Source organism: Parambassis ranga, unplaced genomic scaffold (genome assembly GCF_900634625.1).
Source record: "Parambassis ranga unplaced genomic scaffold, fParRan2.1 scaffold_27_arrow_ctg1, whole genome shotgun sequence".
Lineage (NCBI taxonomy): Eukaryota > Metazoa > Chordata > Actinopteri > Ambassidae > Parambassis > Parambassis ranga.
Window position 1 is genome coordinate 429682 of NW_021144800.1, and position 16723 is coordinate 446404.

The following is a 16723-nucleotide window of genomic DNA, read 5'->3' on the forward strand; positions in this document are numbered from 1 at the left end:
ATTTAGGTGACGACATAATGAAGTCTCCAATTTCCCAGTGTCCGTGAACGTCTCATTCCACATGAACGCCACAGCAACGAACCTGCATCAGTTGGCTCTTGTCAATGTCAATGTCAATGTCAGCTTTATTTATATAGCACATTTATAAGAGCCCACCAAAGTGCTTAACATTAAAATACATAAAATAAACTCAAACTGATAAAATACATAAAAGAAATGAACTGCAGTAAAATACAATAAAACAAAGATACAACAATTTTTTGTCCCGGTGAGAAGGCGAGCCGCTGCGTTTTGGACCAGCTGCAGACGGTGAAGCTCTGACTGTCCAATTCCAATATACAGGGAGTTACAGTAGTTTAAGGGAGAGGTTATAAAAGCGTGGATGACTTTCTCTAAGTCACTCTGACTAAGGTATGGCTTTACCTTAGCAATAAGCCTTAGTTGAAAGAAGCTAGACTTGACCACTGAGCTCACCTGCTTGTCCAATTTAAAAGCACCATCCATAATCACCCCGAGATTCCTTGCATGAGTTTGTATGTTTGGCGCCAGTGGGCCAAGGGAGCTGGCAAGGACCTGGACTAGGTCGGGGCGACCAGACAACCTCAGTTTTGTTTTTGTTTAATTTTAGAAAGTTTAGGTCCATCCATTTCTTAATATCACTCATGCAGTTTAGCAGTGATTGGAGGGAATCTTTGGCAGAAACTCTAAGTGGCAAATACACCTGCTTATCGTCAGCAAAACAATGGAAGGGGATGCTGTGCTTCCTGAATATGGACCCCAGGGGTAGCATGTAGAGAGAGAACAACAGCGGGCCCAGAACCGACCCCTGGGGCACCCCGCAGGTCAGAGGGGCCACTGAAGAAGAAAACTGCCCTATCTGAACTGAAAAGGATCTGTCTGTTAGATACGATTCAAACCACTTTAGGGCAGTGCCTTTTATGCCAACATGGTGCTCTAAGCGAGCCAAGAGAATGGCACAGTTGCCAGAGTCACGGGTGAGCAAGAGATCATTAAAAACTTTTAAAAGAGCAGTTTCAGTGCTGTGGAGAGGCCTAAAACCAGATTGAAACGGTTCACAGACATTTGCTGTTTTTAAAAATTCTTGGATTTGAGTAAGAACAGCTTTCTCTAAAACCTTTGAGATAAAAGGGAGCTTGGAAATTGGTCTAAAATTTGTTAAAACCGAGGGGTCTAGGCCTTTCTTTTTTAAAAGAGGCTGCACCGTGGCATGTTTAAAAGAGGATGGAACAGATCCAGAGCTCAGACACAGATTTATAAATTGTAAGCTAAAAGTGTCAACTGTGCAGAAGACCTCTTTAAAAAGACAGGATGGAATGCTGTCAGATTGGCAAGTGGCAGGCCGTAAATTTTTAACAATCTCAGTGAGGTGAGATAGTGAGACAGGCTCAAATTTGTCAAAGACAGCGGAGCTGGGAGAAAGAGCTGAGGGGTCCTGGGCAGACTGAGAGAGCGGGTGTCCAAATGCTAAAATTTTATCAATAAAAAATTGCTTAAAAGCCTCGCACAGAGTAGGAGACGGCTCAATACAGACAGCATCACATGGATTCACCAGAGAATCAAACACATTAAAAAGAACCTGAGGCTTATGAGCATTTGCAGACACAAGTGCGGAGAAATATTCTGTCTTTGCAGCTTTAACAGCCTGCTGGTATGATGTGAGATCGTTTTGTAGGAGATCCCACAAAATTTTAAGTTTGTCCTTTTTCCATCTCCTCTCTGCCTGCCTAGATGCGCGTCTGAGCACACGAGTGGACTCGTTGAGCCAAGGCTGTTTCTGCGGCCTTACAGGCTTGAGAGTCATGGGCACGATTGAATCCAAAATCTCAGAGCAAAGTGAATCAAACATCATTACACAATCATCCACACTGTGGCTGCTAAGATCAAGGGAATATAGAAAGGAGTTTTTAAAAGCAGCGGTAAACCGCTGGGGAGTTGAGGGGTTAAAAACACGGAGACGGCAAACGGGCGCGGTGTTCATGGTGCTGGGTGCAGGCACAGAGAGGGAGAATAACACAGGTAAATGGTCAGATAAGAGGGAGTGTCCGATTTCAGTTATCTGTACATCCAGCCCATATGACAACACAAGATCCAGAGTGTGGCCTTTCTCTAGTGTCGGCACCAAAACGGACTGCGTGAGATTAAAAGAGTCAATGGCACTCAGAAAGTCTCTGACCAGAGGTCTGCTCTCACAGCAGACATGCACATTAAAATCACCAACAATCAGAAAGTGATCATATGACACCCGAGTGACACCCGACACAATGTCCGCAAAGTCCCGAACAAAGTCTTTGTTAATTTTTGGTGGCTGATAGACCACCGCACAGAGAACAGTCACGGGGAGCTTTACCTCGAAGAGTTGCAGCTCAAAGCTGGAGTAGCTGACAGCCGGAGATTGTTGGCAGTGGAATGAGGATTTAAATATTGAAACCAGTCCTCCTCCTTTGCCAGTGGTACGTGGGGAGTTAAAGTAATTACATCCAGTGGGGAGCAGCTCCGAGAAAGGTACCAGTTCTCCTTCACGTAGCCAAGTTTCCGTCAGGAACATAAAATCCAGTTTACGCGAGGTAAAGAAGTCGTTCAGGAGAAAAGTTTTGTTGGTGACGGACCTCACATTCAGCAGCGCCAGATTTAAATTAAGAGTGCCAGTCGAGGGTGAAGCAAGCTTCAGTGAGCGGAAATTCTGATGATCCACACCACTTCTACCTGTTCGTGGCCGCCGGCTGGCAGGAGGCAGCAGCAGCTGAGCGGGGTCCACCAAACAGCCGACGCCGTCGTAGCTGTCGACCTCCGGGAACACCGGTTGGATCCATCGGGCCCTGATCGCCAGTGAGTGTAAAGCAGGATCATCCAGCAAAAGCAGATCACGACCAGGTACACGAGCAGATCTCAGGAGAGCCTCGATCCTCACCCGGACGCCACCGCGTTTCCCCCGTCTCCTTCGGCGTTTCTTGCGGGTGAGATACACAGGAGGGCGCCTCAGGAAGGCCGGTATTTCCTCAAGGAACAGAGGAGAGCTAGTCACGGGGTCAGTTTTAAGCTGATTGCAGAAGCATCCGACCTCAAGCAGAGTTTGCCGATCGTATGTGAGAAGCGAGAACACCTCTTGACAGCACAGGTAAAGCAGTATCCACATGAAAAACACAGAGCACAGCGACAGACGGCCAGCAGCAGAACACCCTAGCACCATCTTGCCACGTCACAGAGTGCTTCATGAACAAGGGTGAATGTTACACATGAATGTTGGCTGTAGTCACAGCTTGATGTTGTGACAACTTAACATGGTCTGACTCCATGTAAGAGTCCATGTACATGTACAACTCTTACACATGAAAAACTCAGGTGATGTAAAGAACACACAGGCATGGTCATAGCGCCTTCGATGTAATCATTAAAATCCTAAATAAGCCGTGTTTGATTACGCTACGGAGCCACACACACATTAAGCCAGATGCACCTTTCAAAATAAAAGCTTGCGTCACTGCATGGCCACCCCTAGACATTGCATGTATTTGTTTGTAGTGAGCTTATAGGCTACTTTGTAGGCAGGATGTTCAAACAGAATTTGTTCCAAAGGTTTTCTAATTACAAGGATCAAGGGTAAACCTGTGGTAAAACAACCATAGTGCTACAAGTCCTGCTGATAAGTCTTCAACCAATAACTATCTGTGTGCAATTTCGCCAACAAGTTCCACCTTGTAAGGTACAGATGGCAAAAGGTATATATATATATATATATAGGTAAACCATGATTGCCTACTTGTGGTGAGTTTAGTGGATTTGAGAAAGAAAGAGAGAGAGAAACAGCAATTTAGTTGAGAACACAGATAGTTAAAAGTAGATTAGTAAAACACAAGACATAGGTAAGTGCAGTTTGTTGAGGTAAGATATAGTCAGAGGTAAGTGCAGTAGTTTCTTGAGGTAAGAATTCAAAAGTGTAGGAAGGGAAAAATGAATCCCCAAATGGTTCAGGAAATTGAAAGGTTTCTGAGACATAATGCTTGTCCTGTGGGCTCTTCGGCAAAGAGCCGGTTCATTATCCGGAGAAGGTGTGAAAATTACTTAATTAAGGGTAAGTGGTAACTATTGTTTTATTTTCTATTGTAAATTACAATTTCATTAAAAAATAAACGGAATCATCATTAGATGAGCAGCTCCACTATATTCGCCGAAGACGAAAGCAGGGAGAACACCTTGCAAAAGTTGTTAAGTCACCTGAAGAAGCAAACCAGGTGTTCCAGGATTTGCATGCTAGTAAGCATGGTGGCCATTGTGGGATGGAGAAAACCTATGATGCTATTGCACGTAGATATTACTGGCCTGGTATGGAAAAAGACATACGTAATGGGTTACTTTTTTTTTTAATCTGTATTGGTAATTTTTAATTATTTTTTTTTTATTCACCCCATACTTAAATTATTGTAGATATTTGAGTGTCCTGAATGCCAGGCCAGAAGAAACACTACGAAAATAAAGAAGGCATACATCCCCATTGAGGTGACTGCATTAAAACATTTAACATATTTCCAATTGAAGCCATGTCCATAACTAGACTTTTTTATGTTTAAGAGCCACTGGGACTACTGGGCATGGACCTTATTGGCAAGCTCACACCAACAAAGAAGGGCCACCAGTACATTTGCATTATGATAGATTACTTTACGAAGTGGACAGAGGCGTATCCACTGAAGACCAAAGGAGCAGTGGAGGTTGTTTACTGAATTATGGACTTCTTTTATAAATTTGGTGCCCCAAGAAGGCTTTTACCCGACCAAGGACGTGAATTTGTCAATCAGGTAACACCACTTGTCATGTTATCTGCCCCTATTTTCAATGATAAGTTTTGTCTCAGTATTATTATTGTTAATCCAGATAAACTATAAGATCTGTGACAAGCTGGGAATAAAGAGAAGCTTGTGTTCACCCTACCACCCCCAGACCAATGGCTTGGTAGAGACAATGACTGGGACCATTCAAAGGTATGGTTTTATAATGTTTGTGGATTTTGTGTTACTTTTTGCAATCCTGTAACTGTGTTTATCTTTGATCTTACAGGACTTTGAATAAACTAGTTGGGGAGAAACCTGAGACTTAGGACAGCCACCTGCAGTCCTCTTTGTTTGCCCTGAGAACAAAAAAAACTCAGTTCTCACCTTATTGTCTAATGTTTGGTAGGGAGGAAAGATATCCTACTGAGATTCCAGAAGAGTATGAGGTGTGTTCTCAATACATGTATGTGGTGCATGGTACAGTAATCCATCAATCTGGTTTACCAACATTGTGATATTTCCTCTCAGGTAACTGATAGCATCGTGGAGAATGTGTTGGGGCATGAAACACTATCTGCAGGACTAAAAATACTTAAAAGAAATTATGCAGTCGCCCTGGAAAACACTGAGAGGGTCAGGGCTAAAGTGAAGCGGAAGAGGGAGGAGACAGGGCAGGAGGACAAGTTTGCTGTGGGAGATCAGGTCATGAGACAAAAACATCCGTCAGGAGCAAAGGAAGGGGGGTAAACCACTGCTAGGGCCCTTCACAATAATTAAAACTGAATATAAAAGTGCTGACCACAAGAACAAGGTGGTGCATAAAGTCAACATTGACCACCTTACCAAATACACACAGCCCACACCCCGCATCCCCCACAAATGGCCTTCTTCATCCACACTTTCAGCATCACCATCCACTATTTCCTCCCCATACAACACTACCCTCTACCTCTGCTCCACCGTCATCCAGCCCTGCTCCTCCTCTATCAGCAATGCAACCTGATTCAGTGGAAAGTGGTGATTATGGACTTTCAGTGTTTTGTCTGTGCTGAGGTCATTACAAGTATTTTTTTTATTTTCTTCCTACAGTAGTAAATGAAATTTGGGCTGGGAAAAGCCAGAGATTTTATGGAGCAAGATGGGCCCATATAAATTGTTTACACAAAACCTACAGGAACACCTTGGACCCGGTAAACTTGTGGAAAGAGAGGTAAGCAAAAAACGTGGCATTGGACAATGTTTATTTTATTTTTTTAGATCATCAACATTTCTTAATGTTTACTGCAATATCGTTATATACTCTTTGCAGGTGACCTGTGGCAGCTTTTTGACAATACTGTAACTCAGGGCCGTGGACAGTCCAGTGCCAAAGCAGAGGCTACTGTTCAAGTGCAAAGGTATCCTGCAGAACTGAACATTCCAAGGCAACAGGACCCTTTGCTCTACTGGCACACTCAGAAGCATCTATATCCGCACCCGTACAAACTGGCAATTCAGATTCTGTGCACACTTGCTTCTTCGGTCCCCTGTGAGAGGGTGTTTTCCAAGGCTGGGGAAGTTTATCAAAAAAGAGGAATCGCCTGAGCCCAAACACTTTGATATCACTATTGCTCCTAAATAAAAATCAATAAAAATGCCCCCTCCCCCAATCACCCAGTAACACAAGCACTTTCATAAAATGTATAAAAAATGTTAATATACATATAATAACTAACAACAATAATATTACAAATATTAATTAATGCACATTTATCTATACCACATTACCACACAATAGATGTATTTACTTTCTCTATATCTTTACAATACCTCATACAGAAATTCTGACAACCCTTAGAACACGTTCCATTGACAGTAAAAACTATGGACAGAGCTTCCGTGGGAGCTTCCGTTTGTTTCTGAAGAGCCATTCTGAGGCTCGGTGGGAGGTTCCAGGACATGCTGACCGCCACCATGTTGGCAGTGTCACGTCCGCCAAAACTACAAATATGGACAAAGAGGGGGAGGAAACTCGTGCTGTGATACGACAACTGTCTGTTACTCAAGCGGCAACGCCCATAATTATGTGTAATTTTAAGTCTGAATACAATTGAAAGGAGTGAGTTGTAAAAAAATTCACCCCCGATACAGTTGACACTAAAAGAGAACCTATCATCTGAGACCAGAGTGGTTTTTTGTACCAGGCTGTAAACATGTTCTTTTCTGCTGTGATGTCGGCCATTTTATCATGGGAGTCTATGGGAAATTACTCGCTTTGGAGTCAGGACTTTCAGCATGTGCAGCTAAAAGTCCATTTTCCATCCCTCAGCAGGTCAGAGGACAAGGAGAGAACAAAAGCTGAACTAGGAGACAAAGAAGCTAAAAAAAGAGATTCAAACAAAAGAGACTCATTATTTTCTACTAAAGGAACAAGAAAACACATCAGGTTTTCTAAAGGAGCAACAACAAGCAGCAGCCCTACTAACAAAAGGACAAATGTCCCTCTGTGTCTCATCTTCCCTCCTTTGTCCTTTGTCTCCTGATCAGCAAGTGGAAGCAGGTGAGCTCAGTCAGAGAGGAGGACTGGGAGTGTCTGGAGGAGCACAGGAGAAGAAGCAGCAACTACCAAGAGCCCTGAGCACAGTGTTCAATGAGCTTTTTACCACAATCATGTTGCTGCTGGTAACAAACACATGTGCTTAATGGGTAAGGTGGGAGGAGGCATGAAGAAGAAAGGCTTTACTATGAAGTCATCACTGTGATACATCACTGTGAGTTTAATGGAACTTATTGGAGTCTTAACTCATAATGAAAGAAGTGACAGAAACAGCAGGTGAAATTATAAACTACCAAAGTATTAAAGAAAAGGTCAAGGGACCCAAACCTGGACAGACTGCATGCTGAAGACACTGAAGGAACACGGAACAACAGGTGCAAACATAGAAAGCTCTGAAAGTGACAGTGACAAAGGACAGCACAAGACTTGGACACACAAGAGTTAACAAGACACAGGTGACAACAATCATGGCGGAGCAGCTAACCAACAAGGAGGGAAACACAAGAGGAAGGAAAGAGTCCTTTCACAATAAAACAGGATATCCAACAAAACAACAAAGTACATGCAGCAGGAAGATGGAGGACTTAAAGGGAAACAAAGCTGACACAGCTGGCGTCATGACATTAGTAACAGTTCAAATGCAGTAAACATGCTGCAGACATGTGTTCATAGATGAAGTCAAACATCAAATGTGCCGTCCCATTCACCTAAATGTTACTAAGAAGAGGACTTCCTGCTGCTACTTAAACATGATGGTCTGCTGTGGGTCATGTCTTTGTTCTGCACGTGTACAGCTAACATCTCCAGTGTTACACAAACACATCATGTGCTGCTTGACTTGTTCCATTCATGGTAGGAAAGCATGTGGAAGTCACACATGTCAAATCTGTGCTAGTCTCCCTTCATTCAGCCCATATGAAGACAAAGAGTCTGCAGGTCCACGAAGTTATAATTAACTATCATTAAATAACAAGAACTTATGATGCAGCCAGCACATTTATACCATGAAGACCCCTTTAAAATAATACACCTCAAAAACTGGTGTTTTCATCTGCCAAAAAGTGACTGTGGCCCCACAGTGAGTCCAGGGGCTTATTTCTGCCTCAAAAGGACTTGATTTCACTCTGGTCTGTGATATTTGACTGACTCCTGGCCTTTGTTCCTCTCCCACAGCCCCCCACACTCTTAGCTTATCACAACATCAAACCACTTCACACCCACACAGTGACACTCATCCCCCACCCCCACCCCTGTCCTTCACAGCAGCCCAGGTGAGAACAGAACTCAGGAAAACCAAGACAAGGAAGGCAGCTGGACCAGATGCCATTAGCTCCAGGCTCCTTAAGTCCTGCGCAGACCAGCTGTGTGGAGTTATGGAGCACATCTTCAATCTGAGCCTCAAGCTGGGGGTGGTACCACAGCTCTGGAAGACCTCCTGTGTGGTACCAGTGCCTAAAACACCGCACCCCAAAGACCTCAGCAGCTACAGACCAGTGGCTCTGACATCCCACCTCATGAAGACACTGGAGAGACTGGTCCTGAGACACCTCCGCTCCACAGTGGGCTCCTCAATGGATCCACTGCAGTTCGCCTACAGGCCTAATGTTGGAGTGGAGGACGCTGTCACCTTCCTGCTACACCGAGCTCTTTCTCACCTGGAGAAGCCCGGCAGCACTGTGAGAATCACCTTCTTTGATTTTTCCAGTGCTTTCAACACCATCCAGCCGGCGATCCTGAAGGACAAACTGGAGCAGACAGGGGTGGACCACCTGCTGTCAGAGTGGGTCAGGGACTACCTCACAAACCGACCACAGTTTGTGAGAGCCCAGAACTGTGTGTCTGACCTGCTCACCTGTAACACGGGTGCCCCTCAGGGGACTGTCCTGGCCCCCTTTCTCTTCACCCTCTACACGTCGGACTTCAGACACAACACTGACGGCTGTGTGCTGCAGAAGTTCTCTGATGACACTGCGATTGTTGGTCTCATCAGAGATGACGATGACGCGGAGTACAGAGGACTGACGCAGAACTTTGTTGACTGGTGTCAGCGAAACCACCTCCTGATCAATGCAGGGAAAACCAAGGAGATGGTGGTGGACTTTCGCAGACGACACTCAGCCCCCCCCTTACCGGTGAACATCCAGGGAATGGACATTGAGCAGGTGGACTCTTATAAAATACCTGGGTGTTCACCTCAACAACAAACTTGACTGGACTCACAACACAGACGCACTGTACAGGAAGGGCCAGAGCAGGCTCTACCTGCTGAGGAGACTGCGGTCTTTTGGAGTGAAAGGGGCACTCCTGAAGACCTTTTATGACTCTGTGGTGGCATCAGTCATCATGTATGGTGTGGTCTGCTGGAACAGCAGCATCACTGAGAGGGAGAGGAAGAAGCTGGACAGAGTCATCAGGAAGTCCAGCTCTGTCCTGGGCTGCTCTCTGGACTCAGTGCAGGAGGTGGGTGACAGGAGGGTCCTGGCAAAACTAACATCCATGCTGGACAATGAGTCCCACCCCCTGCAGGACACCCTGTCAGCCCTGCAGAGCAGCTTCAGTGGCAGACTGCTCCACCCTCGGTGTGTGAAGGAGAGATACAGAAGGTCTTTCCTTCCTGCTGCTGTCAGACTGTATAATAAACACTTCTGATAGGTGCAATACTCAATACAATAAATTATCTATTTAGTTTTTGATGCACTCTGTACAGTTTATATACCATTTCTACCTCCACTCACCTGTGCAATAACTGTTAAATATGTAAACTGTTTATAATGTATATATCTTTTATTGGTAGCCTATTTTATAATGTATATATCTTTTTCCTAACTTATCCCTTGCTGTCTGTATGCCGTTGCAAAAATGCAATTTCCCCATTGTGGGACTAATAAAGGTTTCTTAATCTTAATCTTAATCTTAATTTAACAGATTATTGTTGAATCCTGGAACACTTCAAACAGACCGGTGCTGTTGGTGGACTGACTTGCAGCCACCCTTTCAAATATCTTAGAAATAAAGGTGAGGTTGGAGATCACAGCAGTTTAGAAGCCTGTGGTACTTAACCACAGGTTGATCTGGCCACACCTGTGTGAAATCAGCCTGTCCAGTTAGGATCAACACTGATTGTGGATCAGTTTCAGCTGCTGTTATGCAAATGGAACAGACAACAGGTGGAAATGAGAGGCAGTTATCAAGACAGCCCTATAAAGGAGAGGTTCTGCTTCTCAGGAGGGTCACACCCTAATACAAGACCACTTCCTAAAATATTAAGTATGTACAGGTTATCAAGTCATAAATGTTATCACTATCCAAATGTCCATGAACAATGTAAACAGACTGTAAAGTGGCTGAAGTGCAAAAGTAAGCAGTAAACAGTAGTATTTGTATGTGCAAATTAAAGCTATTGTGGTCAGTTTGTGAGGTAGTCCCTGATCCACTCTGACAGCAGGTGGTCCACCCCTGTCTGCTCCAGTTTGTCCTTCAGGATCGGCGGCTCTCCAGGTGAGAAAGCTCAATTTAGCAGGAAGATGACAGCATCCTCCTAATAATACTTACTTTAAGACATGTTATATGTGAGTTTCTGTAGTGTAGTGGTTATCGCGTTCGCCTCACACGCGAAAGGTCCCTGGTTCGAAACCTGGCAGAAACACAACATTGTTTTAGGGACAACAGTGGCGCAGTGGTATAGCAGGGTTGTCTAGTAACCGGAAGGTTGGTGGTTCGATCCCAACTCCTCCCTAGTCACTGTTGTGTGTTCTTGGGCAAGACACTTCACCCTAGCCTGTGGCGCACCTTGCTAGTCATTGTATGACACTGCCGTAAAGAATTTCCCTCTGGGATTAATATAGTATCTAAAATAAAAAAAAAAAAATATATATAATGTGTTATGTTTGTTTTATATGTATGTTTTTGGTGGTCATATATAGGTTTTACTTGTTGTGTGGGTGCGGAACAGGAACAGGAACAGTTGAAGCTCAGCTTGCAGCCCCTGTATCTCAGGCTTCTCAGCTTCTCTTCAGATGTTTGGACGTTTCTGCTGGAACCTCTCATTTAATGACTCACATTTAGAACTTCTGACTTTATGTGGAGGAGGGATTGATTTTGGAATGAGGAGGCTGCAGCCTGCGATTCCACCACTAGATGTCAGCATTGCACAGCATTGGTGGTTCAGTTCAGATTGAGAGAATGCAAAGAGTGTACAAAGCTGTCATCAAAGCAAAAGCTGGCTGCTTGGAAGAATGTCAAACATCAAACATATTCTGCTTGGTTTAACACTGTTTGTTCACTACATCATTCCACATGTGTTCCTTCATAGCTCTGATGTCTTCAGGATGAATCTACAATGTAGAAAGTCATAAAAACAAAGACAAACCACTGAGTGACTTTTGACTGGTACATTTAAAATGTCATCATATGTCCTAACCAGCAGGGGGAGCACTGATCATAAACTCTCTGTCTCATATGTTATTGTCATGTGTTTTTATGGAAGATGATGCTGACTGTTGTTTTCTTGCTTCTCTCTGTAAACAGCTTGTAAACAGCAGCTTCCCTGAGGGGAAACTCAGCTAATAAATGATGCTGTAACCTCTGGGACTTGATCTGCTGGGTGGAAGTCCACTACATTATCCATCCATTCTCATCCATCCAGTTACACCCTCCCTGTTAAAATGCAGGCTGGAGGATGCGGGCATCGATCCCGCTACCTCTCGCATGCTAAGCGAGCGCTCTACCATTTGAGCTAATCCCCCTTTTACAAAGGGTCAATTGCAAGTCAATCAGGACTCACTGCACTACATGAAGTGTACTAGTGAAGTATTGGAAGCATCAGACTTTTAATCTGAGGGTCCAGGGTTCAAGTCCCTGTTTGGGCAGAACACTTTGTACTCCCTCTTGCTTGTACTCCCCTTCCCTCTCTGTTAATGTGCTTGGACAGAGCTCTGTGAACAGCCAGCCTCTTTGTGTCTTGCCCTTGTGCAAGGTGTCAATGGTCGTCTTTTGGGCAACTGTCAAGTCAGCAGTCTTCCCGTGGTTGTGCAGCCTACAGAACTAGACTGAGACCATTTAAAGGCCTTTGCAGGTGTTTTGTTCATTATCTGGTTAGAGTGGCTCCAGGTGTCTTCAATGTTGAACCTTTTCACATATTCTCATTTCCTGACATACTGAATGTGGGTTTTCATTGGTTGTCAGTTATAACCATCAAAATTAAAAGAAATAAACACTTGAAAGTAGAATATCATCAAAAGGTTGATTTATTTCAGTAATTAATGACTACAGCTGGACCAATGAACAGACTGTGGACTTCTCCATAGACTGATCTGTGTAGATAGGACACCAGTATTACTGTCCAAACAAAAGGTTCCACTGAGATTTGAACTCAGATTGCTGGAGTCAGAGTCCAGAGTGCTAACCATTACACCATGGAACCTCCACTATGTGTAAACCTGCCTGGAAGAGAACCAGAGACATGTCTTGTCCACTGAGTTTTAAAGGTCTTAACCACTAGTCTTAAGTTGGAATGTTTATGACACCATCAACTGATGATCCTGTGTCTAACTGAAGTGAACATGCTCCTCAGCAGCTGAACGTCTCCCTGTGTTCTTTCTACAAACATCATGGTGACATCATATCAGTAAACCACTGGATCCTTCTGGATACATGTTCAGTGGAAGGTACAGTCTACATATCCTGGGAGGAGTCCAGAGCTGCAGCTGCAGGTGGTGTCAGTATCCAGCTCTTCTCACTAACATGGTCTGCAGTGAAAGGTGATGCTGGTTGTTGAAATGTCCATGTAACATGTACTGGAGCTCTGTCTGGGCTCTTAATGGTTAATGATGTAGTTCCTCATATTTCACTGCAGTAGAAGATGGAGATGTGCACTTATAACAGCTTTGCTTTCCCACATCCTGATGAACAAATGTATTCTTGGCTTGAAGGTAAAACATTGATTTCTGCACATGATGCAACAAGAAGAGGGGCAACAGTGGGCGTGGTTACAAAGTCCTTTGTCTGACATCACATTAACATCAGTTTATTTTCTACATCAGATGCTGAAGCTCCTGGAAGAGAGCAGCTGGGTGATTGACAGTTTATCCTTCATCAGCAGGAATGACTCCCTCACCTACAAGGTATTGATGAGCTTTACTGGGATGTGTTTTATCTTATATATCTATCTTATCTTATCTTATCTTTATTTAACCAAAAGTCCAAACGGGCGGAGAAGCGGGTAAAAATGGAAAGACCCGGTTAAAGAAGAAAAAGGCATTGATTGAGGATGCTGCCAAATGTGCAAAGCTCACTGACATATTTTCAAGAAGACAGACAGAAGAGGCGAAGGGTAAGGGACATATATCGGTAGGCCCAATCATTTAGTTCAAAACTAGCATACATACACTACCGTTCCAAAGTGTGGGGTCACCAGGCCAGTTCTACAGCTTCTCTGATCAGATAACAGTTCAGCTGTGCTAACAATAGTTTCACAGGAGTTTTCTAATCATCAATTAGCCTTTTTAACACGATTAGCTAACACAATGTAGCATTAGAGCACAGTGAGTGATGGCTGCTGGAAAAGGGCCTCTGTATACCTTTGTATATATTCCATTAAAAATCTGCCTTTTCTAACTAGAACAGTCATTTACATGTTAACAATGTCTAGACTGTATGTCTGATTACTGATTATTTTAATGTTCTGGTGTGGACTCTGGGTTTTCTTCTGAATGTTGATGTTATCGTTTACTTTAAAGCAGTACGTGATCCTGAGAATAATGTTACTGAATGTAGTAGTGTTTATCCAAGTAGAAGTCATGATGTGCTGTTTAGTGTTCTGTATTCAACATTCACCTTCTTCCTCCCCCTTTGTATTATGTCCTTCTGCACTGTCAGCATTCTTCATGTTTTGAGGAACAGGGTAACAGAGAGCTCAAACACTCAGAAAGTGGAGCACAGGGCCACCACTCTGGTCCTGGCTGTCCTCCTGGTGTTCGTGATCTGCTGGCTGCCAGGCCAAATTGCAAGAGTCCTACACTTGTTTCTTTTATATACCACTAAGGATGAGTGTCTTGTTAAATTATTGCGCCTCATCAGAGTCTTTTCCTTCTTCTTGGGCATTTTCAACAATGCTCTCAACCCAATTCTCTACGTCTTTCTTTCCGCCGAAAAATGAAGGAATTATTCCAGCAGTGCAGAACATAAACAGCAACCACAAGACACACTTCCACATATACAACAGACACAAGTAACAGTTGATGGTGCAAGATTTGGATTTTCCATTAGCTTTCCATGTTCATGATGTTTAATGTCCCCAACAACCATATAACGTCATTGCAGGCATCCTTGTTAAAGTAAATGGCATCATTAGCAAATAGGACTACATAATAAAATCCACTAAAGGAAAGCTGCACTGTAGTGTAACTGTGAAGCCATAATGGACAGCAAGTACAGTTGCTCATTGGATGAACTCAAATTGTGCTCTTGATCTGCATCTGCTACATTTTTGGCATCATTTTTACAAATGGACATATGGATAAACGTTGTAACAGTCTGCCTAAAGTAAACAGAGTGTTACTATTAAGCAGGGACTCTCCTGTGTTGTACTCTATTTACCTTTGTTGCATAATACAGACCACAGACACATGAAATGAGACTGTTTCGGTTTTATTAACTCAAAATCATATTTTCTTACATCCCAAATAACACTGTAATCCGACCCATATTTACAAATAAATGTCCCTTCTGTCCCGAACAGGCAAACAAACAAAAAACTCCTCCTGGTGAAACCCACACGGGATCCTCTCTCTCCCTGGGCGATCCTTGTCCATAAAAACAAATGGTTATTGTCCGTATTTTTTTTTTCGAATGAGACGGGTCCCTCTTACTCTCCCTGTTTTCCTTCTCCTGTCTGCCACCGCTGTCCTTCACGTCTCTCTCCTTTCACCCACAGCATGTCAGCTGGCAAAATAGATCACCTGACCCCCGCTGTCCTCTGACAGCGGGGGTCGGGGGACAGCGCCGTGTACCACAACAATATAAAATACAATATTACAAAGAATGCCGCAGCTTTAAGCGGCATTAAGGGACAATGTTTATTTACAGGAAGACATTTCTATATGGCAATACACCATAAAAATCTAAATTAAAAAAATTACTTATGTGGTAGTGCTTAAAACGTGGGTGGAAATACTTTGATTCTCAGGTTTGGTGTTTAAACACTGCACCTTAAATAACATTAGTAAGCACCGAGTGGCAAAAACAAAATCCACTTTGTGTAACGGTCGTAACTCAACAAATCTATCAATCTATAAAAACGTCAACACAGCACAAGAGTTTACATGACACACAAACTTAAAATAGTGTCACACGGCACTGTAGCAAGTGTTTAATTACCGTACCATTTCTCGCTAGCTAGTGCAGAATGAATGACGACCGGTATGCGCCATACTGATTCTCTGCTCCAACATTTCTCCACCGTGATTGGTCAAATGTTGGAAATGTTGGACAGTGGGGAAGAAATCCGCTAGCTGATTGGGTGCACCTCCAGGAATTGAAGGCTTGTGATTGGCTCTTGTGTCCAACATTTTCCAACATTGTACGGACGATCCTTCGCCAGCTGGCGTTCAGGTCGCAGTCTCCACTGGAGGCGTGGGTTCAAATCCCACTCCTGACAGTTCCTCCTCTGGAGGAGAAATAAGTTTTCATTTAAAACGCTGACTGATCTAACCCAGACCACAAAATCCAATTGAATGATTTCATCTGTTATGATAATATTAAAGGTAACAGCTGAGACGTTAGACAAAACTTTCAGGGGTTCTTCCTGTTTTTTCTTGTCACTGTTGCCCTTAAGGAGGTTCAGTCTCTGGCTCTGATTGGATGACGTCACAGGCTGCTGTCAGGTTAGGGATTTAAGTCCGGAATTTTGTCTACCATTCTGGAATCCTGTCTACCATTCTGGCATGGATGGATGTCTATTCTGGTATGCTGCCGCTCGTTCTAGATTTCTGCCTTTCAATCTGGAATGATTTCTTTCATTCTGGAATGCTTTTCATTCCAGAATGCTGTCTTGCTGACTTTTGTCCCGGAATGTTGCCTTCCATGTCGGAATGCTGACTTCCATGACTTCACAGGCCGCTGTCGGGTTAGGGGTTTAATTCCGGAATTTAATTCCGCAATCTGGAATGATTTCTTTCAATCTGGAATGCTTTTCATTCCAGAATTCTGTCTTGCTGACTTCTGTTACGGAATACTGACCTCTGTTCCAGAATACTGACTGTTATTCGGGAATTCTGCCTATCCTTCCGGAATACTGATGTCTATTCTGGTATGCTGCCACTTATTCTAGATTTCTGCCTTTCATTGCGGAATTTTGACTTTCATTCCGGAATGCTGTCTTTCATTCTGGAATGGTAACTTC

The 16723-nt window shown here is 43.6% G+C and overlaps 2 non-coding genes across 2 annotated transcripts; one reads left to right on the plus strand and one right to left on the minus strand.

Moving 5' to 3' along the window:
* Positions 1–10896: 10896 nt before the first annotated feature.
* Positions 10897–10969, plus strand: trnav-cac (transfer RNA valine (anticodon CAC)). The gene has a single exon. It is a non-coding gene; the product is annotated as a tRNA-Val (tRNA).
* Positions 10970–11995: 1026 nt separating this feature from the next.
* Positions 11996–12068, minus strand: trnaa-agc (transfer RNA alanine (anticodon AGC)). The gene has a single exon. It is a non-coding gene; the product is annotated as a tRNA-Ala (tRNA).
* Between the last annotated feature and the right edge of the window lie 4655 nt (positions 12069–16723).